The following is a 23,384-nucleotide window of genomic DNA, read 5'->3' as shown; positions in this document are numbered from 1 at the left end:
GAGGACAAGCACACACACACGCACGTAAGGGGTGTCTCAGGGTGAAACTACCTTTGATGATAAATCTAAAAGTACAAAAAGCCAATCACAACTCAAGAACATAAATAATGGAGATGAGCATGCAAGCAAGAACCCTAAAATAAACAAACAAAGTTTAGTAGGGACTGAACCCTTATTAACTCAAGAGTACACACTACAACAAAATAATACAAAGTATGATCAAAATACAAAAGTAAGATAACACAAGTAGGGAAATGCGCATGTGTGCTGAAAGCCTAAGGATTAGGTGGAAGCGCTTATGCCATGCAAGTAGTGGCTGCAGGTGTGGTGCCAACTGATGATGATGTGTCGCGAATAAATGGGAAAATCTCAGCTATGTTATTCTCAATTCGGTGATGTGATGCAGCCAAGTCTCTCTACCTCTTGTAAAGGACCTGTAACTACTGGTGGACCTCAGTATGAAATTCTTCAAATCTTGCCATAATTGGTGGTCTACTCTCCCTAGGCTCAAGCTCAAGCTCAAACTCGGGCTCTATCTCCATCTCATGTGAGGGACTAGGATCCTGTGTACTCATCTCCTGATGGTGTTCCAAGCGGTATGTGCTCCCCAGTCCCTCAACTATGCCAATGTAAGCAAGAGTCTGCATCCCTAGTGGGGCAATAGCACCTACAACTGTTATGCCTTGGGTGCACTCGATAAGATCCATGCCTCTAATCATTCTTGTAATGTCTGGCAAAAATAGCTCCAAGGCGGACAAATTTGCCTCTAGTCAATAAAGCGTGGATGTAGCGATGAGTGGGGTTCAACAATTGGGAGGCCTTCCTCGTCCTTAAGCTATTTGCAATGGAAGTCCAATATGACTCACTCGTCATGGGATATGGGAAGTCTTGAGGCAAAGCTTTGAACTTGGATGTTTGCATGTATGCTTCCATATAAAGTCCCAAAAGAACACCTAAATGGTCTTAAGAAATTTGATGCTTCTTCTTAAATGCTCAAAAAGAGATAGAACTTTCTTGGTGGGTGAATGGACATTGTTTAGCAACCTCAACCATGCTTAACACCTCCAAGGCGATTTCTTTGTAGGTGGGCTCTTCAATGGAAAATAATCTATCCCACCCATCATGAGAAATGTATTCCAAAATGACTCCATCCAACTCCAAAGTTTTCAACAACACAATCCAATCTATCTTTCGGATGGTGCCAAATCCTTTTCAAGACAATAGCGCGAACCTTGTCTTGTGATCTTCACTTGTAAAACTTGGTCCATTAATGGGAGGTGAATGATTCCTCCTTGCTCATTAAGGGGCTACTTTCTTGACCCACGTACCTACAAGACAAAAGGTGTATCATCAAACCAAGATACAAGCAAGTAATGCTCAATGGAATGAAAAACTTGTGAAAAATAGCAAGTGCTACAGTAAATCCGAAATTTTTTGCAATAGCTTCCTTTGTGAAAGTAGCAAAGAAAATTTACAACTATCTAGAATCATTCCAACAATGTTTTAGCATTCAAGGAGATACAAAAACCCAAAGAATCCACCCCATATCACCAAGAAAAACTCAAGGAGAAGAGTGAAAGAACACTCACCTTGCCCCAGAGTATGTGGAGTGAATCAAGTGTAAAATCCAGTCAAAAGAGTGGTTAAACTTCGAAATTTCTTCACAAATATAGTTATTAGAAGGAAGAGAGTGATTTAAAGCAAGAAAAATGCGGAGAAATGGTGGAGAAATGGAGAAGAAATTGATGAAAATAGTGAAGAATAAAGATGAATAGTTAGGGAAAAGAGAGAAGTGGCTCTTAAAGGCCTAAGTCCCGAGCCCTTGCAGGGAAGCTTGTGGGCGCAAGCTTGCCTGCAAGCCATCTCTGAATTGCTCACAGGCAAGCTTGTGGACGCAAGCTTGCCCATGAAGCATTTCTGGATGACATATGGGCTTCTTCACGGTCAATAAATGGGTATTTTCCAGTTTTCTTCAAGTTTTCCTCCTAAAAGCCATAAAAAGGATCAAAACAAAGCTGAATTAAGCACACAAACAATCAAGTGTTCTTCCTTAATGCACCAAGATGATAAACAACTAAAATGCTACACAACATGCAAGCAATAATACAAGTAACAAAGTAATTAGAAAGAATGGAAAATACTACTACAACATGATCATAATGATAAGTGCTTGAGTAGACATATTTTTCTATATGTGTTACATGCATTGAGCATCATTTTTACCATGGTTTATATAGTGTATTTGGTGTTCTTTTGTGCAATTAGGTTCTGAATGCCTTGAAGGAAGAAAAAAAAACAAAGATAGGCTATAAAGGCACATTTTGGGAGTTCTTGTTCAATGTAATGATCAAGAAACAAAAGGAGTTCATGAACATAGAGGTGTATGCCAACTTCCAAAGAGGATTCAAGCCAATTTGCTAGATGAAAAGGCACTAAAGGCAGTCAAATCTCCATTCTCCTTCTCTTTGTGGAGAATGTAAGACCTTTCAAATGATGAGTGGACGAAGAAAAGCCTTATAGCCTACCACATGGATGTGAGCCCAAACTATGTGGATTGAAGAGAAGAGTGTTTGAACCACGTTTATGAAGAGGATTGCAGCTAAGTACTGTAGTAAAATAATGAAGCATTTCACTGTAGCAATAATGTAGTAGAAGCACTGTTCACGTGACTTCATGGAAATTTCTACAGCTTACGTAGGCGCTCGGAAATTCCACACAGGCGCATGAAGTCACGTGACAGATGTGGTTTAGGCTTATAAATTACCCTTTTGGCCTATTTTTTGGACATCTTTTGTGCGGTTCTTGAGGGGTGAGATGGCTAGCATTTGGAGAGGAGGTCTTTGTGGCTTAGGAGGTACTTCTTCATGAACTTTGATTGAGTCCTTCTGAGTCATAGCATCAAGGAGGCCACTAGTGAAACTAGCTTTGGAGTTGATCCTTCATGACGTCGAAGCTCTCAATCAAGGCCATAAGTTTATATATAGGGGGGGGAGGGTTTATTTCTATGGTTTTTATATGCTTTTATTTATTGATGGTTTGTTTTGTATATTGCTCCCTGGAGAGCTAAACTCCTAGAGGGTATTTTGGCTTGTGAACCCTAGGATTCTCATCTTTTGTGTATTTGTTTTGTGTTCCTATTTAATACGAGTTTGGTCGGGTTTCAATCTTGTTTGCCTAATGCTTAATTGCCTTATTGATCTTATGGTTATTTGGTTTGCATGATTTGTTGCCTTGGTGAAAGAGTGGTCTCCATTAGGGTTAGAACCCCAAGATTGAAGAGGGTTGAGAGGGTGGGTCATGAGATAGTGGAGTGTCCCCTTTCCTCTTTGATTTGTGTTCTATCTCCGTATTCCCTAAGTGTTATGCAACCATATTTGGTTTGAGGTGTGAGATTGCAAGATTTCTCTACCGGGACCTTGTAGGGGGTTAGGGACCTTTCACCTAGAGGTAGGGTTAAAGTTTATTCTTAGGAATCAGATACATCTTTTAGAATCCCTAGAGTGCTTTGTGGTCATATATGGTGTGAGATGTTGAGATTGAGTTATTTCTCCACCAAGACCTCGTAAGGGACCAGTATCTGTGATCTGGAGGCAGGATGCGATTATCTTTAGATTTCCACAACTTAACCTACTAATTCTAGAAACACTTTTCATTTCCGAGACCTAATAACTAAATCCTAGGGGGAGCATTGCCCGAATAACCCACTTTCACTGATTGAGATCTCCCTATATTTTATCCTTGCATATTCATCTTCAGTATTCATTTCTTACCCGATATTTCCCTCACGGAAAATCTACAAAGCTTAGGAATGAGATATTTTCTTTTGTGCAAATGGAATTGGAGTCTCTTTTTAATACATGGTATAGGTTTAGGGAGCTCTTGTTGAAATGTCCTCAACATGGGTTCCTCGAGTGGATGATTATTTAAACTTTCTATAGTGGTATGAACCCAAGCACAATGCAGTTACTTGATGCTGCAGCAGGAGGTACCTTAGGAAGCAAGACCCCCTAAGACCCTTGACATCTCATCGAAGAAATGGATATGACCAATTATCAATGGAACACACGGAACAAAAATAAGGTAGCCGGATTTCATAAGATCGATGAAGTCACATCATTGGCGGCCCAGGTTAAGTCATTGAACAAGAAGTTAGACACTCTAACTTCTCCTAAAGTGGCGGCAGTTATTAGTTGTATTGGGTGTAGGGGAGGACATGCTCCATCTGATTGCCCAATTTCTATTGGTGGTACCACTCCCGTAGAACAGGTTGATTTTGTAGGTAATGCAATGAGAGGTCAAGGGAATCCGTATAGCAATACTTTACAACCTGGGGTGAAGGAGCCACCCAAACCTTTCTTGAAGTAATCAAGGGTAATAGAAGGCGATAGCACCACCAGGTTTCCAATAAAAACAACAAGCCCCGAATATGGAGAATAGAGTTTCAGGCTTAGAAAAACTGATGACTGACTTAGAGAAGGCTTTGACCAAGTTCATCCAATCGTCAGATACAAGATTTCAATCGTTTGAAGCTACACTTTGCAACTACACCGCATCATTGCATAACTTGGAGAATCAAGTGGGCCAAATTGCGCTTTTGGAAAGACCTCAAGGCAATTTGCCTAGCAACACAGAGACCAATCCAAGAGAGCATGTGAAGCCGATCACTTTGAGAAGTAGTCATGAAGTTGAGAGTAGGGCTACCCTAGTGAGAAGACTAATGTTGAGTTACCCGAGGTCATGGAGATTGAGGATAGAGCCAAGGAGAAGGAGGTGGTACCCCCGCCTTCTAAGCCAAGAATCCCTTAACCTTCAAGATTAAAGAAACGACAAAAATGATGAGCAATACAAGAAGTTTTTGGGTCTATTCAAGCAGTTGCACATCAACATCCTATTAATAGAGGGCGTTGTCTCAAATGCCTCACTATACGAATTTTCTTAAAGGCCTCTTGACCAATAAGAGGAAGTTGGAGGAGAGTGCATCTGTGATCTTAGATGCTTCATGTTCAGCGGTGTTGCAAAAGAATATGCCGAACAAGAAGAAAGACCCTGGAAGCTTCATCATTCCGTGTAATATTGGTAATTTGGGTAAGAAAAATGTATTAACAAATTCAGGGGCTAGTATCAATGATAAGTGCTTGTCCGATATGAATGTGAAACATTCTTTCCTTATGTTAAGTATTACCTTTCTCGGGTTTTTACACTAATATGTGTGTTTTTATGTTACTTTTATGCAGGTAGGGTTGTGAGGCCGATTATGAAGGAAAGAAGCCAATGTGGATCATAATGCACTGATTTTGGAGGAAATCTTGCTAAGGTTCAAACGCAAAGACGTAGGTCAGGTGTGAGATGCTAGAGTGTGTGCCAACTTCCTCATATTTGAGTTAGAACAACCATTTGGAGGGACACAAGGGCAGTCACACTCAAGCATTCCGACTTATGCACATATAACAAGATCTCCATCAACTTATCCGTCATTTAAGAAGCAAAGCGATCCATGACGTGAACGTGTGCCCATTTGCGTTACCTCAAACGAAAGTATGGATTTGGGAAGTATTTCAGGCCACATACTGTAGCGATATTGTAGCAAAGTACTGTAGAAGCAATGTTTACAGCCCGCCGAGAAAACTGCAAAATAGAGAATCCACACGGGTGTCTGAAAATTCCATATGCCAGTGTAAAAAATTCACAAGGGCGTTCACAAAGGCTTGTGGATCCCCGATTCCAGCCCTATTTAAAGCCGATTCAGCCCCGATTTCAGTATTCTTTTCTACATCTTTTCCCCAACCTTAGAGAGGGCTTCGCTAGGGTTTTGACAGATATTGACTAGGGTTTTGGAGAGGTTCTATGGCTCCAACATCACGCATATTTTGGAAGAAGGTTATTGGGAGAGCTTTCGTCAGCACCGATCCGGCGAGGTGTATCCTAGGCCGGAGAAAGGACCCTTTGTGACTAGTAGAGGACTCTCCACAAGACCATTGACACGACTATCGAGGGGGTTTTCTATAGATTCATTGCTTTTACATTCTATTTCTTTGATTGTAATTAGCTCCATGGAGAGCTAAATCTCTAGTGGGTACTTGGGTATTTGTGAACCCTAGGATGTATTCGTTTCATTGAATCTCTTTATTATGCTTTCAATTAATTGATGTTTATTGTGAGTTCGAACCTTGAATGCTTGATTATTTGAATACTCCCCTAGAGTGATACTAGGGTTGAGAGTTCTTATTGGTAACCTTGTGAGTGATTGACACACCACGAGTGTTAGACAAAGCTAGGTTGGAGAAGGTTGAGAGGGTGAGTAGAGAGGTACAGGAGTGCCCCCTTTCTCCTCCGATGTGATAGATTCTACCTTCGTTGCTCGAGTTCTTTGTGGCAATAATAGAGTGAATGGTCTAAAGGATGACCTTCCGTTGGGGCTTAGTTGCGGGTGCAATGGAGTGAAGTGTAGAAGTGATCTTAGTATCTAGGGCTTAATTATGGTTAGGTACCTTCTACCTAGACCAAAGGGTTAGGTCTATAATTAGGAAGAGATTTATCATTTGGAATCCCTAGAGCTCATTGCAATTCTATGCGAGTGCGAGGTTGAGAGGTTATCCAATCTCTACTCCGGGACATGTATAGAGTTAGGCATGGTTGACCATAAATTTGGGACTATGTAATTAAGGATTTCCATGACTCACTATTGCATTAATTAGGAAGCATAATAGAGGGTTCTTGCACTTGAAACGATTGTCCTAGGTGGAGCAATATCCGGGAACCCTATCTTTATCGATTGCCTTACCTTCTCCTTTACGTGTGCTCTCTTACTTGTTGATTTTTACTTTTGAGAATTGAATCATTGTCACATATATCACTATTCATTTTTCACATAGCTAAGAAACGAATTAAGTGTTTTTATTCCCTACTCCCTGTGGATACGATACCCGCTCATCCTGGATTATTTACTCGACAAACCCGTGCACTTGTGGGATATACGCAAAGGGACCTTGTCAAGTTTTTGGCGCCGTTGCCGGGGAGTGGGCGTTTAGAGATACTTTGCATTTTGTTTCTTAGCTATTTTACCATACATTCTATTTCATATTTTCTTATTCTATCATCGTTCTGATTTTTCTTTCTTTCTTTCTGATTACAGAAAAAAATCTGATTAACATGCCTCAGTCATTCAACAATATCACGGGAAAGTTTGAAAATGTGGAGAAAAAAGTTTAACTATTTGTAGTACAAGATATACCATGTTATCCCCATCATGAGCAGTGCACAATTCAACAGCCCATGAAAAAGAGTACACCGCCAGGATTCAAGGGCAGAAATGTGAATTAGATAATGTGATAGAGCAGTTTGAGAGATCTGCGTCGGTGTTAATGAGTGATCAGTTAGAAGAAAGTCTGGAGAGAATCCTTGCTCAATTTGATTCCTCGTATCATGAACAAAGGCAAGAAATTTTTTTTAGTGGGAGTATCTATTTCAGAAGGGAAATTGTGTGGAATGGATATGTTGATATCCGTTGAAGATCGTAAAGAAATAAATTCTCAGGTGAAAGAGGGAGAGAATAACTGTGGACATGAAATGAATGATTTTGAGGAGATTGATAGGTTGAAGGAGAGCAGGTTGCGCCCATCGATTGTTGAACCACCAGAACTTAAGCTTAAAGCTCTGCCGGCACATTTGGAATATGCGTTCTTGATGGAAGAATCTAAACTCCCTGTGATTGTGGCTTCAAATTTGTCTGTGGATCAGAAGGATAAGCTTGTTAGCATGTTGAAAAAGCACAAATCAGCTATTGCATGGAAGATCTCAGACATTAAGGGTATAAATCCGTCATTCTACACGCATAAGATTTTAATGGAGGATGACTACAAATCTGTGATCAAACCTCAGCGAAGATTAAACCCGAATATGAAAGAGGTTGTCAAGGCGGAAGTAATAAAACTCTTGGATGCAGGAATCATCTACCCCATATCCGACAGTAAGTGGGTGAGCCCAACCCAAGTTATTCCGAAAAAAGAGGGGATGCCAGTAGTAAAGAATGAAAAGAATGAATTGATCCCAACTAGGACAGCTACTGGATGATGAGTTTGCATTGACTATAGAAGACTGAATGACGCAACTCGAAAAGATCACTTTCCTTTGCCATTTATTGATGGCATGTTGGGATATTTTCAAAACCCAATAGCCCCAGAAGATCAAGAGAAAACCACATTTACTTGTCCTTATGTTACCTTCGCTTACAAAAGAATCGCCCTTCGGGTTGTGTAACGCCCCTGCAACATTCCAGCGTTGCATGATGGCCATTTTTGATGACCTTCTTGAAGATATTATGGAAGTTTCATGGATGATTTTTCACTATTTAGGGACTCTTTCGATGTGTGCTTAAAGAACTTGGAAAGAGTATTAGTGAGATGTGAAGAAATGAATCTCGTCCTCAACTGGGAGAAGTGTCATTTTATGGTACAAGAAGGCATTGTCCTTGGACACAAGATTTCCCAGGTGGGTAGGGATGTGGATAAGGCGAAGATTGAGATTATCTAAAAGCTTCCTCCACCTACAAATGTGAAAGGGATTCGTAGTTTCTTGGGACATGCAGGTTTTTAGAGAAGGTTCATTAAGGACTTTTCGAAGATCTCCCAACCGTTGACTAAACTCTTGGAGAAGGATGCCCCTTTTGATTTTGGGAACAACTGTCTGAATGCATTTAATGTGTTGAAAGAAAGGTTAGTGCAAGCACCAATCCTGACAACACCAAAGTGGAATGAGCCTTTTGAAGTAATGTGTGATACTACTGATTATGCAGTGGGAGCGGTCTTGGGGCAGAGGATAGATAAGCAATTTCGACCGATCTATTATGATAGCAAGACTCTCACAAGCGCGCAAGAGAATTACACCACTACTGAAAAGGAATTGTTAGCAGTAGTGTTTACCTTTGATAAATTTAGACCGTACCTCATCTTATCTAGGGTAACAGTATTCACAAATCATTCGGCACTCCGTTATCTCATGAACAAGGAAGACACGAAGCTGAGATTGATTCGCTGGATATTATTGTTGAAAGAATTTGATATGAAAAATAAAAGATAAACAAGGAACAGAGAATGTGGTAGCAGATCATCTTTCGAGATTAGAAGATTGTGAGGGGCAAGAACTGACAAGCAAGGAAATCAATGATTTCTTCCCTGAAGAGCATCTATATGCGGTATAGAAATCAGAATCAAAGGACACCCCATGGTTCGCAGATTTTGTGAATTATCTGTCAGGAAGGGTATTGAAGCAGGGCTTAAGTTTTCAACAGAAGAAGAAATTTTTAAGTGACTTGAAGAACTACTTCTGGGAACATCCCTACCTGTTCCATATTTGTGTGGACTATGTGGTGCGAAGGTGCGTTTCTAGGGAGGAAGGTTGGAACATCATTGCGCACTGTCATTAAGGCCCAGTGGGTGGGCATTATGCCTCAAGTCGAACTGCAGAGAAAGTTCTAGCCGCTGGGTTTTTTTTGCTGACTTTGTTCCAAGATGTTCATCAGTTTTTTTTCATGATGTGATAGTTGTCAAAGGGCTGGAAACCTATCGCGAAGAGATGAGATGCCTAAGAATCCTATGCAGTTCTATAAGGTGTTTGATGTATTGGGGATTGATTTCATGGGACCATTTCCAAAGTCCAATGCCAATCAATATATTCTGGTAGCAGTTGATTATCTTTTCAAAGTGGGTAGAGGTCCAGGCTCTTCCAACTAATGATGGAAAGAACTATGGTGAAGTTTTTGAAGAGGTTATTTACTCGATTTGGAACTCCAAGAATAATCATTAGCGATTGGGGGACCCATTTTTGTAACACACAGTTTGCGAAAGTGCTTAAGCGTTATGGAGTACATCATCATCTTGCTACTCCCTATCATCTGCAAATGAGTGGGCAAGTGGAAGTCACGTACAGAGAGCTTAAGAGAATCTTAATCAAATCCGTGGAACAAGGAAAAAATATTGGTCAGAAAGGTTAGATGACACACTTTGGGCTCATAGAATAGCATACAAAACCCCAATAGGGACCACTCCCTATAATTTAGTGTATGGAAAATCTTGTCATTTGCCAGTGGAATTAGAGCACAAAGCATATTGGGCAATCAAGGTGATGAATTTTGACTTGCGCAAATCTGGAGATCAACGAATATTACATCTTAACGAGTTAGACGAATGGAGGATGAAGGCATATGAGAATGCAAGGATATACAAGGAGAGAATTCGGAAGTGGCATGATAAGCATATTAAGATTCCGAAGGACTTCCAAGCGGGCGATCAGGTATTGCTATTCAACTCTCGTCTACGGTTATTTCCGGGGAAGCTCAAGTTTAGGTGGTCTGGTCCTTATACCGTAACCGAAGTTTCACCACATGGAGCTATTGAGTTTATCCATCGGGAGAAGGGCACATTCAAGGTGAATAGACACAGGCTGAAACCATACTATGGCGGAGAGATTAGCAATGACGACAGGGAAGTATTTTTCCTTTATAAGCCCTCGTGAGGTAAGGCAAGGTACGTCAAGCTTAGTGATGTTAAACAAGCGCTTCTTAGCAGGCAACCCAAGTGTTTGCTGTTTTTCTTAGCCGAATAATGTAGTGTCTACATGAATAAATTGTTAAGTGTTGGTGCTTTGATTTTTAGATGCTTATGCTGTGAGTTTATTTGAGGTTTTGAGTATTCATCATGTGTTTTCATGTGGATTTGGCGAAGTTGGGTTGTTTGAGCTTTATTCCATGTTTTTCACTGGTAAAACTTGCATAATAGGGTAGGCTCTGAGTGTCCAAACATGTTCCGAAATTTTCTGTAGAGCCTGCAGGTTTTTCTAAGGCATCGAAGGAAAACACACGGGCGTGTGGTATTTCCGCACGCCCGTGGATTTGCACTGCGAGCTCATTCAGAGAAGGTGCAGGGGCGTGCGGCTACCCCTGTGAACAACCATGCGAATATTGCACGCCCGTGGGTAATTTTCGCTCGGGCGTGTGATTTCCTGCAGAGTTTGGTAGATTATCCCGAGAGCGCACAGGGGCGTGAACTTACCCCTATAGGCGACCTTGTGAACTTCACACGAGCGTGGATAATTTCCGCACGCCCGTCCCAATCTCTATAGAGGAGCTCCCATGATCCCGAGAAGACATAGGGGCGTGCATTTTCCCTTGTGAACTGGACCTGTGAATGTCCACGCCCGTGTGGCATTTCCGCATGGGCGTGCGGAACACTTAGGAATTTTCTCAGATGTCTAGAGAAGCCACAGGGACGTGCGGCTGCCCCTGTGGGTCAGGCGCATGGGCGTGGGTAATTTCTGCACGCCCGTGCGTATGTACAGAACACTAAGAGGCGCGATGTATTTTTTAAAGAATAGCCGTTTCTCTTCTTCTTCTTCACATCCTCCATTCGTCTAAGAGATCTCACACATCATTTCCTGACCTCTTAGTGCCGATTTGGTAGGATTTTCACGAGGCTTTCTGGCCGAATCTAAATTCTCTCATCTCAACTCGTCGGTAAGCCCTATTCTTGATTCTCTTCGTTAATTCATGATTTTCATCAATGAATCTAGTTAATAATGCTTCGTTTCTTCAATTAGAATAATTATTTATGTTTAGAACGGAGTTAGAAGTAATTGTACGTTTTGTTTTTGAATTTTTGAGGCGCGACCGTACGGTTTTCACGCCCCGTGGATCCACATGGGCGTGCGGAAATTCCTCACGATTGTGTGGATTTCTGCAGCATTGGTTAATTAACTTGTTTGATCGATCTCTTTTTAAATTTTGCAGATTATGGCCCCTTGGTCGAAGAAGCAAGCTGATAAGTGGCCGCGTGAGTCACCATCCGAGCCTGAGAGCGTGAGTTTCACTATTCTAGAGCACCCGCTCCCCTGAGCCTAGAGACGATGAGATTGATGGGCATGATCTACAGGGTTCGGACAGGGATTTATGCTTTGGTGCTACCAGCTCTCCAGAGACACCTGAGGATGAGGGAGATGATGCTGAGGCTTCTCAGCCTGCCCTCGAGCATCAGCCATCACCGATGGAGAAAGAGGCACCTCCAGTGGCAGAGGACGTTCCTCCCCCCGTACATATGTTTTCACCATCTAGAGCCCATGATCGCTTTGTGAGGCTCAAGAGTGCTGTGGGTGTGATACAGACAGAGTTAGCTGAGGCTCGTACAGAGATTGTTGAGATTAGGGCTGCGCAGGTTGCTCAGTACACAGAGTTCATGGCACGCTTTGATACACTACACTAGATCTTAGAGCGAGACGTCGCCTCATCATTTGTATTGCGACTGAGGTCTCCTCAGGCCCCCTCAGCTCCTCCAGCATCTTCCTCATCACATATACCTAGACAGGTGGACTCACCATGTACTTCCTTACCACCACCAGCAGCAGAGGACCCAGAGCGTGACACTGACATTTGATTTTATTTCCATTTCTTTACTTTTATGCACTTTATTTTGGACTTGTTCACTCAGAAAGGACTCTCCTTCTGAGTTATTTTCATTTTGCATCTCCAGTTGTATTCATTGTTCTGTCTTTTATATACTCGAGTTATTTTGTTTTTATTGAGCTTCACTAAACCCCCTTGTGTATGTGTGCAGATGGTCTTGTCATCTTGGGAATTGAGACTTTGTCATGGGCACGACCAAAGTGCTTCGGCACTTGGCCATGTGAGCTTCACAACCCATTGGAACACTACTCCCAAGGAGTTAGCTTCATCAAACACGACACTAGGAATCAGGGGAGTATTGTTTTGATTGCTTCTCCCACATATATTCTTGATTAATATACATTATGAGTGAGCTTGCTTGTGTACATTGTGGACAATGTACAACTTAAATGGGGAGGGAGTTTCATAGTGCACACATTTTTTTTTATTGTTTTTGATTGATATACATGCTCACATAGCCAATGGCATTTAACCTTAGTTGCATTGATTGCATTCTTGAGTTTAGAAGAATTTTCAACATTGAATGTCTTCATGCTCTAGTTTTATTTGAATTTCTAGGAATTTTTACCCGATTTACATTCATTGCACTACTCACTCTTTAAACTCTTTTGGAAACTCATGTTCGATGTTAAAGGGACTAGTTATAGTTGTTTCTTGTGTTAAAAATACAAAGAAAAAAAAGATGAAAATGAAAAGAAGGAACAAAATAGTTTCTTGTTTATTTTGCGTTTTGGGTGGAAAGACCTACCAGCTATGAAGTATGAAGCTACTCTCATAAGTCGGATACTAGTTATGCCCTAATGAGAGAAAGAGCTATCTCATAGAATGAGCGAAAGCTACCACTCCGGTAGAAAGAGCTACCACCTCGAAAGTGTGAAAGCCACCTTAGCGGCCGCTTAGGAAAGGGCTACCCTAGAGAATGTGTGAAGCTACTACCCTCTTTGAAATTGGTGTTGCTTTCTTGTCGTAGATAAATAAGTCCTTTATACTTAGAGCTTTGAGGAGTATACTTTGGGTTGACTTGAGTGAGTCCACACACTTTCACGATTTCGGGTTTGTTGTCCTTTTTGACTCAAGTTTTGAGCTAGAGCTTCAATTTTTCATGTTTAGTGTTGAAATTTCCCTTACTTGTAGAATGCTCTCTTTGTATACTTTGGTGAACTTAAGGCCAAGCACTTCCAATATTTCCTTCATCTATGCATAGAATGTTTAATTTTTGCTTGAGAACAAGCAAAAGCTTAAGTGTGGGGGAGTTTGATAAGTGCTTGTGCGATATGAATGCGAAGCATTCTTTCCTTATGTTAAGTATTACCTTTCTCAGGTTTTTACACTAATATGTGTGTTTTTATGTTACTTTTATGCAGGTAGGGTTGTGAGGCCGATTATGAAGGAAAGAAGCCAATGTGGATCATAATGCACTGATTTTGGAGGAAATCTTGCTAAGGTTCAAATGCGAAGATGTAGGTCGGGTGTGAGATGCTAGAGTGTGTGCCAACCTCCTCATATTTGAGTTAGAATAACCATTTGGAGGGGCACAAGGGCAGTCACACTCAAGCATTCTGACTTATGCACATAGAACAAGATCTTCATCAACTTATCCGTCATTTAAGTAGCAAAGCGATCCACGACGTGAACGTGTGCCCGTTTGCATTACCTCGATGAAAGTATGGATTTGGGAAGTATTTCAGGCCAGATACTGTAGCAACACCGTAGCAAAGTACTATAGAAGCACTGTTCACAGCCGGCCGAGAAAACTGCAGAACAGAGAATCCACACAGACGTGTGGAAATTCCACACGTCCGTGTGAAAAATCCATAGGGGCATCCACAGGGGCGTGTGGATCCCCAATTCCAGCCCTATTTAAAGCCGATTCAGCCCCGATTTCAGTATTCTTTTCTCCATCTTTTCCCCAACTTGATAGAGGGCTTCAGCTAGGGTTTTGAGAGGTATTGGCTAGGATTTCGGAGAGGTTCTATGGCTCCGACATCGCGCGTCGTTTAGAAGAAGGTTATTGCGAGAGCTTTCGTCAGCACCGATCCGGTGAGGTGTATCCTAGGCCGGAGAAAGGACCCTTTGCGACTAGTAGAGGACTCTCCACAAGACCATCGACATGACTATCGAGGGGGTTTTCTATGGATTCATTGCTTTTACATTCTATTTCTTTGATTGTAATTAGCTCCATGGAGAGCTAAACCCCTAGTGGGTACTTGGGTATTTGTGAACCCTAGGATGTATTCATTTCATTGAATCTCTTTATTATGCTTTCAATTAATTGATGTTTATTGTGAGTTCCAACCTTGAATGCTTGATTGTTTGAATACTCCCCTAGAGTGACACTAGGGTTGAGAGTTCTTGTTGGTAACCTTGTGAGTGAGTGACACACCATGAGTGTTAGACAAAGCTAGGTTGGAGAGGGTTGAGAGGGTGAGTCGAGAGGTACAGGAGCGTCCCCTTTCCCCTTTGATGTGTTAGATTCTACCTCCGTTCCTTGAGTTTTTTGCTTCCATAATAGAGTGAATTGTCTAAGGGATGACCTTCTGCTGGGGCTTAGTTGCGGGTGCAATAGAGTGAAGTGTAGAGGTGATCTTAGTATCTAGGGCTTAATTGTGGTTAGAGACCTTCCACCTGGACCAAAGGGTTAGGTCTATAATTAGGAAGAGATTTATCACTTGGAATCCCTAGAGCTCATTGCAATTATATGCGAGTGCGAGGTAGAGAGGTTATCCAATCTCTACTCCGGGACATGTATAGAGTTAGGCATGGTTGACCTTAAATTTGGGACTATGTAATTAAGGATTTCCACGACTCACTATTGCATTAATTAGGAAGCATAATAGAGGGTTTTTGCACTTGAAATGATTGTCCTAGATGGAGCAATATCCGGGTACCCCATCTTTATTGACTGTCTTACCTTCTTCTTTACTTGTGCTCTCTTACTTGTTGTTTTTACTTTTGAGAATTGAATCATTGTCACATATATCACTATTTATCTTTCACATAGCTAAGAAGCGAATTAAGTGTTTTTATTCCCTACTCCTTGTGGATACGATACCCTCTCATCCCGGATTATTACTTCGACAAACCCGTGCACTTGCGGGATATACGCAAGGGAACCTTGTCAATCAACGTCATAGTTTATACTTTCTTTCTGAAGCTAGGCTTTGGAGAGCCTAGACCCACTCAGATAACATTTCAGTTAGCTGATCGAATAGTTAGACATTCGAGGGGTATCCTTGAAGAAATAATTGTAAAATTTGACAAGTACATATTTTCTATGGACTTTATGGTATTGGATATTGATGAGGATGCTGAGGTTCCATTGATACTTAGGAGGTTGTTCTTTCACACTTCCAAGGCTCTTATTGCCATAGATGGTGGGGAGTAGACACTTAAATTTGGTGATGACAAATTGACACACCCTCTCGCTGAGGCCATGTGACATTCTCTTGACTTTGACGATATTTTGTATTTTCTTGACACTACTGTTGAGATGATTGATAAATATGTACAGGAAATGATGTGTCTGGACCCATTTGAGGGCTTGCTAGATCAAGCAGTGGAGAATGAAGAAGTCTTGGCACTTGGTCTCGAGGACAAGGTGCAACCTTCCCCAGGATCATGAAGAGGATGGTCCAAAAGATGAAGCGAGCAAGGAGACGTCACTAGAAGCTCCCCAAGGCTAATCGGGATGTGCATGCATAGAGTAAGGGTGATGAACCCTTGTGTGGTAGCTAATAAGTGCTTGTGTATTAGTAATACGAAGTATTCTTTTCTTACAATGAGCATTACATTTCTTAGATTTTATCGCTCTTACATGTGTATTTGTGTTACTTTTGTGCATGTAGGGTCATGGAGAAAAGTATGGAAGAAAGAAGCTAAAGTAGATCATGAATGCATGTTTTTGATGAAATCTTGGAGTGAACAAACAAGAAGACACAAGTTTTGCTCGAAAACATGTGAGTGTGTACCAACTTCCATTGTGCTATAGTGAACATGCAAAGTGGAGGGGCACAAAGGTAGTCACACTTCTGTGTTCCAACTTGTGCAAAGCGTGCAAGATTGTCGTCAGATGTGATTTTGTTGAAGAAGCAAGTTACTATAGGAAATCAATGTAGCAAAGTTACTATAGCAATCACTGTTCACAGGCCTCAGAAAATCAGTTCCTGCAGATTCACATGGGTGTGTGGAAATTCTACAAGTCCGTGTGGAAACCCGATTCCAGCCTCATTTAAGTCACGATTTCAGCTCATTTTGAGGATCCTTTTCCCATCCTTTGCCCATCTCTTCACCATCTTTAGAGCCGTTCATGGCTAGGATTTAGAGGGACTTTGGCAAGGCTTTCGGAATGGCTATATGGCTTTCAACACCATGTTCCTTTGGAAGAGAATTATTGGGAGAGCTTTTGTAGGCATCGATTCAGTGTGGTGTGCCCTAGGCTTGATAAGGGAACCTTTGGAGAAGATGTGGCCACTCCATAAGACTATTGACATGAATACCAAGGGGGTTTTACTTATGGATTGTATGCTTTTACTTTTGATTTCAATATCGATTGTATCTTGCTCCATGGAGAGCTGAACCCCTCGTGAGTATTGATAAGTGTCTAAATGTACATATTTTAGTATATGTATTTTATACCTCTAGCATGTATTTTTATAAGATTGGATTCCTGTTTTGTGCTTAATTGACTATTATTTGCTTCATAGGGCATGAAAGAGCTATGTAGGACACGAAGATATGATTTGGGCAAAAAAGAGAAGACAACCAGGTTACGTACTGTAGCGTATTTACTGTAGTAGATTACTATAGCTGGAATATTGTAGTAGCGGAACTGTAGAAAGATCACTGTAGCACTTGGAGAGCTTTTGAGTCAGCAATTGATCTAGGCCATACGGCCTCAATGCTGCCCGGGATTGACCCCGGGATTGTTACTGTAGCAAGAGAAGGCATTATCTAGCTTGATCTATACGGCCTAAATGAGGCCATTATTGACCCCATCATTGAGACCCGGGATGGCTCATTTTGGAGGGAATATTATCTCTTTTTGACCCCTATACGGCCCCTATACGGCCAGGATATATGGGAGGTATAAAAGCACATTTGTGGAGATGAAAGGGAGCTTTTTTATAGCCATAACTTGGGGAGGAAAGGAAAGAATGAGGATATTTTGAAGAAGGAGATTCTTGACACTAGAGAGGTGACCAAGAGCTCAAACTTTAAGGGGAGAGATTTATCACCAAGGGAGGAGGAGTCAAGGATCATTCGGCACTCATTTGGCTAGAGGAAGCATCATTCGGCCGGCCTTGCTCTTCTTCCACATCATTTGGACTAGGGAGTGTCATTTATGAGCTTGTTTCTTGTTTTCTTGACTTTATTATGTTTGTTTGTATGATGGTACACTAGACCCCCAAAGCACCGGATGTAGGTGAACCTTGGGGGGTTCATCATGTATTTTGGATGCTTTGTCTTTAATTGAAATGTTTGGGTTGATTTATGGTTTAGTTCATTGTTATTCATGCCTAGAATTACTTAATGGAGAGATCCGTAGTTCTTATTTGAGTTGTACATGTAGATGCGACCTACTCATGTGTATTAGATTCCCTAATAAATTGAAAGGGCTGTAATTGTATCGGCATGCCGAGAAATTGGATGTCAGTATCCCCTCCGAACCATAAGGATAAACTTAGGGTAAGTGTGTCCTTATCTCGATATTTCCTCGTACTTAATGCAATTATAGGGATGTTAGTTAGGGAGAGATCCCTATCAACATTCGTATGGGATTAGGGTTCAATCACCGAGAAATTGGGATTGGATTAATCTTGAGATCCTTCTGTCTAAATCACCCTTGCTTGCTTTATTATGCATCCATGTATTATGATGAATCCTCAATGGGATCCTTATCCATAGGCCTCTATATCTCATTGTTTCTCTTGTAATCACTCATCTTGCTCTGTAATTCTTATACTTGTATTTGTTTACCTTCTTGCATGTATTAGAGTAGTTCACCATGCTTAAATCATGAGGTTAGATGATAGGTGATGGAGGAGTAATTGGAGCTCCTTAGCCCCATGGAATACGATCCTTGTGCTCTTGCATAGGGTATTACTTGGCGATCTCGTACACTTGCGGAGAAGCAATCAAGTTTTTGGCGCCATTGCAAGGGACTTAAGGAATTCTAGGGAACTTCTAGCTTATTGCTCTAACCAATATCTTTTTCTTTTATTTTTAATTTACTTTTATTTCTTTCTTTTGAGCTTAAATTTCTATATCTTTCTGGAATTTGCAAGGTACTATGCATGACACGAGCAAATCCATAAACCTAGTTGCTCAGGATAGTGAAATTGAAAGAACCTTGCATCGAAGACTAAGAGAAGTTGGTGAAGGCTCAAGTGAATGAAATATTGAAATTGAGGATAGGGAATCCACAGTCAAGGCTGAGGAGAGACACACCCTATCCGAATATGAAAGGCCACAGTTTACGGGCGAAGAATTCAGTGTTCAAGCACCAACCATTGCCAAGAATAACTTTGAAATAAAGGCAAGCACAATCATCATGATCCAGAATTCAGTACAATTTAATGGTCTTGCAAATGAGGATGCTCATGACCATCTTGCCCACTTTCTCCAAATTTGTTCCACCTTTAAGATAAATGGAGTGATAGATGATGCAATCTGATTGCGGCTATTCCCATTTAGTCTAAGGGACGGGGCATACCATTGGCTCACATCCTTACCACCGGGTTCGATCAAAACATGGAAGGATATGGTTGAAAAATTCCTTGGAAGATATTTTCCTCCAAGTAAAGCGGCTAAGCTAAGGCAAGAAATTTCGGCTTTTAAACAAGGAGAGTCCAAGACATTATTTGAAGCATATGAAAGATTCAAAGATCTCCTTAGAAGATGCCCCCATCATGGCTTTGCTTCTTGGATGCAAGTATAAATCATCTATAACGGGCTGAACTATGCAACTTGTCAACTAATTGATGATACGGCTAGTGGGTCCCTTAGCAACAAGTACCCCGATGAAGCCGGGCAACTCCTTGAATCTATGGAAAGCAATGGGTCTCATTAGGCCTCACGAGGTACACCAAAGAAAGGAGCCGAAATTTATGAAGATAGTGCCAATGATGCTCTTCCGGCAAAAGTTGACATGTTGATTTCGGAAGCTAGACATGCTTATGGGCAGTAGTTCGAAGTGAAAGATAGTGATGAGTTACAGCACTTGCGGTGGGGAGGTTGGAGTTGCCCAATGTCCTATTGCTAGCTCCTCCATCTCACCAATTGAGAATGTTGACTATATTGGGGGACAAAGACCACAAGGGAATCTATACAACTCAACTTATAATCTGGGGTGGAAATACCACCCAAACTTCTCATGGAATCAAGTTCAATAACAAAAGGCTCCACCTCCTCAGGGTTCCCAAATGCAACAACCAATACAAGAGAAGAGATTCACTACTGAAGATGTGCTCTCGAAATTCATGTTAACACTGTATCAAGGTTCAATAACATAACTAGCAGTATAGATACTCAGTTCAGCAAGGTAAATGCCCAGCTCACCCAACACATGGAACAGTTCAATGAGATAGGTTCCATCTTGAGAAATCTTCAAGTCTCTGTGCAATCACTTGATTATCAGGTGGGGCAACTCGCTAAAGCAAATTCTGAACGACCTTCTGGCAGTCTTCCAAGCAACACTGAAGAGAACCCAAGGGAACACTTGAAGGCCATTATCCTTAGAAGTGGGAGACAAGTTGAGACAAGGGTCGATACTGACCCAAGTGTCAAGGAAACTGGGGAAGCCAAGGAGGAAGACCTCAACTCAGTTGAAAAAGTCATTAAGAAAGGCAAGAAAGGAGAAAATAAGGAACTTCAACAAAGGGGATCATCAAGGCCATCTGAGTACAAACCCCCAATCCACTATTCGGCAAAATTGAAGCAAGATAAGGTGGATGTTTAATTCAAAAAATTTATCAACATCTTCAAACAACTCCACATAAACATCCCCATAGTGGAAGCTTTAACTCAAATGCCCAAATATGCCAAGTTTTTAAAAGAACTGCTTACAAACAAGAGGGCACTGGAAGAAGAGGGCATAGTTCCACTTACGGGAAATTGCTCGGCCATTTTGAAGAAGAAGCTTACACAAAAATTGAAAGATCCGGGAAGCTTCATAATTCCATGTGTACTTGAGGGTGGAGTTCCAGAAAATGCCCTATCAGACTCAGGGGCAAGCATTAATGTTATGCCCTATACCACGTATTTGAAGCTTGGTCTTGATGAACTTAGATCCACAAGGATGACTTTACAGTTGGCGGATCAATCGGCAAGGAAGCCTCGTGGGATTGTGGAGAATGTGATTGTCCGGGTGGACAAATTTGTATTTCCTGTGGATTTTGTCATCATGGATATAGATGAAGATGTGGAGACACCGTTGATTCTTGGTCGGACATTTCTCAATACCTCCGGTGCCCTGATTGACCTTAAAGGAGAAAAATTAACATTAAGGGTTGGAGTGGAAGAAGCAGTATACACTTTACCGGCGGCCATGAAACATTCATTAGACCATGATGACATGCTTTATTTCTTTGATGAAACTAAACTTTTAATTTCTGATTGTGTGCAAGAGGTGATGTCATTGAACCCATTGGAGGAGTACTTGGGAGAGCAAGGAAATAAAGATCAAGAAGAACCTCACCCTCCTCTTCCAAGTCCTAATTTGAAGCAACCAAAGGAGAAGGTTATATGCACTAATGCCAAAGAAAAAGAGAAAAAAGATTCAATGTTGAAAAAAATTTGGAGGAAGGTCCGTGGAAGGAAAAAGATAGGTACAATAATTCTCCACATCCAACACCTTAAGGAAATAAGATACAATTTTTACCTCTCTTTACTCATGAAAAATGTGAAGTTCATTCATTGATGTCATTAAATTTACCGGGAATAAACAACAATTCAAAGATGACCGGGTGTAGTTTCACACTATTCGTACCCCCATGAGGTAAGTGACAAGGTACGTCAGGCTCATAATGTTAAAGAAGCACTTCTTAGGGAGGCAACCCAAGCACTCGGGGGTTTATTTTCATGTGTTTCATGTTCTTTGTTCTCATTTTAATGTTCTTTATGTATTTTATTTTTAGGGTTTTGAATTTGAATAAGTCCATGCTCACATTGCTTTGTGCATTATTGTTATCGTCTAAGTTATGGTTTACTCATTTTCATTGATGAGAAACAATTGTTTTGGTTATTAGTTCATGTATTAGATCGAACTTTTAAGTCATTATTTCATGTTGGAGATGTTTTAGAACACCTTATGCCATGCCCGTACCCTTGGAGAAATGTTAAAAACCTTAAAACTAATCTCAGGGGGCATACGGCCTCAATGAGGACCTCATTAAGACCGTCTGCCCCATCCAGAGGAAAAGGCTTAGGGCATACAGCCTTAATAAGGTCCTCATTGAGGTCATTTGCCCCAAACCAAGAAATTAAGCAAGTGCATACGGCCTCAATGAGGCCGTATGAAGTCAGATTTTTCCATGTGATTCTTGCCACCTTTTCTCTCTCTTCATATCCTTCTTCTCCAACAGATTTTCTCTCTTCTTTCTTCATCAAACCATGGCCAAATCTTGTCCTCTCTTCTTCTAGATCATCTTCAAACATCTTTGAGAAGTCGATCTAGTGGTTTTCTTCAAACTTTACTCAAGTGGTCTCAAGTTTTTGTCGGTAAGTACTCTAGTGACCTAATTTTATTTTCTTCATTTTTTCTTATTTTCTTGGGATTTTTTGTGTAATTTTTCAAGCATTAATCTTGTCTTGTGTAGTATGAACATCATGGTTGTGGATTATCTTGATTTTATGTAGAAAATGTTTGATTTTCATCATGTTGGTGAACTCTTGCAAGTTGAATAGTGTCCATACGGCCGTATGGATCCTATTCACTTGAATTTTTCATTTTTCTTGCCCTTTTCATGCCACATTTTGCATTATTTTGGATTCTTTTAAGCCTTATAAGATTTATTCTTGATTTAGGAATGCCGGACATCAAGAAACTAGCCTCCAAACGGCCAAGAAATGATACTCACACCACCAAAGAACCCCGTTTCTCTAGCACTCTTCATAAAGCAAGATACAACATTTTGGGGACCAAACCTTTTGGCACCTTTCATCATATTGAATGGAATGTTTTAGGAGAACTTGGGTTGGATGAAGAAGTGAAGGAATTATTATCTCATAATGGTTGGCCGAATTTATTCTTAATCGATGATCCTACCTTTCGCCAACTTACATTGGAGGTGTTGAGCACCTTTGAGGCAAAGCAAGATGATAGGAGCGTCATTACTCAAAGACAAGGTGCCGTTCGATTCCAAACTTTTGTAAAATCTCATGAAATAAATCACATGGAGTTTGCAAAATACTTGGGGATTTATGATGACGAGTTCATTAGCATGTCTCTACTTAATCGACCACACATTGATTATTCGCCATGCATGAGTTCAAGCCAGTATTGGACTTCCTAACACATAGTGACACCAAAAATACTCGGAAAGCTACTTGTGTGGTGAACCATGTACAGAGATATGTTCATGCTTTTATTACACATTCTATTGGGGCCCGGAAGGACAGTACTGGCGTGGTTAGACAGTCTGACTTATTCACCATGTATGGCATTCTTGAGCAGCATCCCATCATTCTTAGGCACCTTGTAGCCGAAGCATTCATTCATCAGGGTCAGTGTGTTCGCCTGGGAGCCATCTTTGTAGGACCCTACATCACTAGGTTGATTCACGGTACGAACTTGTTGGGCCGCACTCAAGTTATGACTATAGTCGGGGATGTGACACCTGACCACGGGAGAATCCAGTCAGCATGAACCAAAGGAGTAAGAGTTTTAGTCCAATGGGTCACCTACTCATGCTACTCCTGCCACTTCCTTTCTATTAGA

The 23,384-nt window shown here is 41.1% G+C and overlaps 2 non-coding genes across 2 annotated transcripts; both read right to left on the bottom strand.

The window, feature by feature from the left end:
- Positions 1 to 3,798: 3,798 nt before the first annotated feature.
- LOC120264095 lies at positions 3,799 to 3,905 on the bottom strand. The gene has a single exon (XR_005537273.1). It is a non-coding gene; the product is annotated as a small nucleolar RNA R71 (small nucleolar RNA).
- Positions 3,906 to 19,256: 15,351 nt separating this feature from the next.
- On the bottom strand, positions 19,257 to 19,363 carry LOC120264181. Its single transcript, XR_005537352.1, has one exon. It is a non-coding gene; the product is annotated as a small nucleolar RNA R71 (small nucleolar RNA).
- Between the last annotated feature and the right edge of the window lie 4,021 nt (positions 19,364 to 23,384).

The sequence above is a fragment of the Dioscorea cayenensis genome, chromosome 6, assembly GCF_009730915.1.
Source record: "Dioscorea cayenensis subsp. rotundata cultivar TDr96_F1 chromosome 6, TDr96_F1_v2_PseudoChromosome.rev07_lg8_w22 25.fasta, whole genome shotgun sequence".
Classification (NCBI taxonomy): Eukaryota; Viridiplantae; Streptophyta; class Magnoliopsida; order Dioscoreales; family Dioscoreaceae; genus Dioscorea; species Dioscorea cayenensis.
The sequence above is the reverse complement of the archived record's forward strand: the minus strand, read 5'-3'. Positions and strand labels throughout refer to the sequence as shown.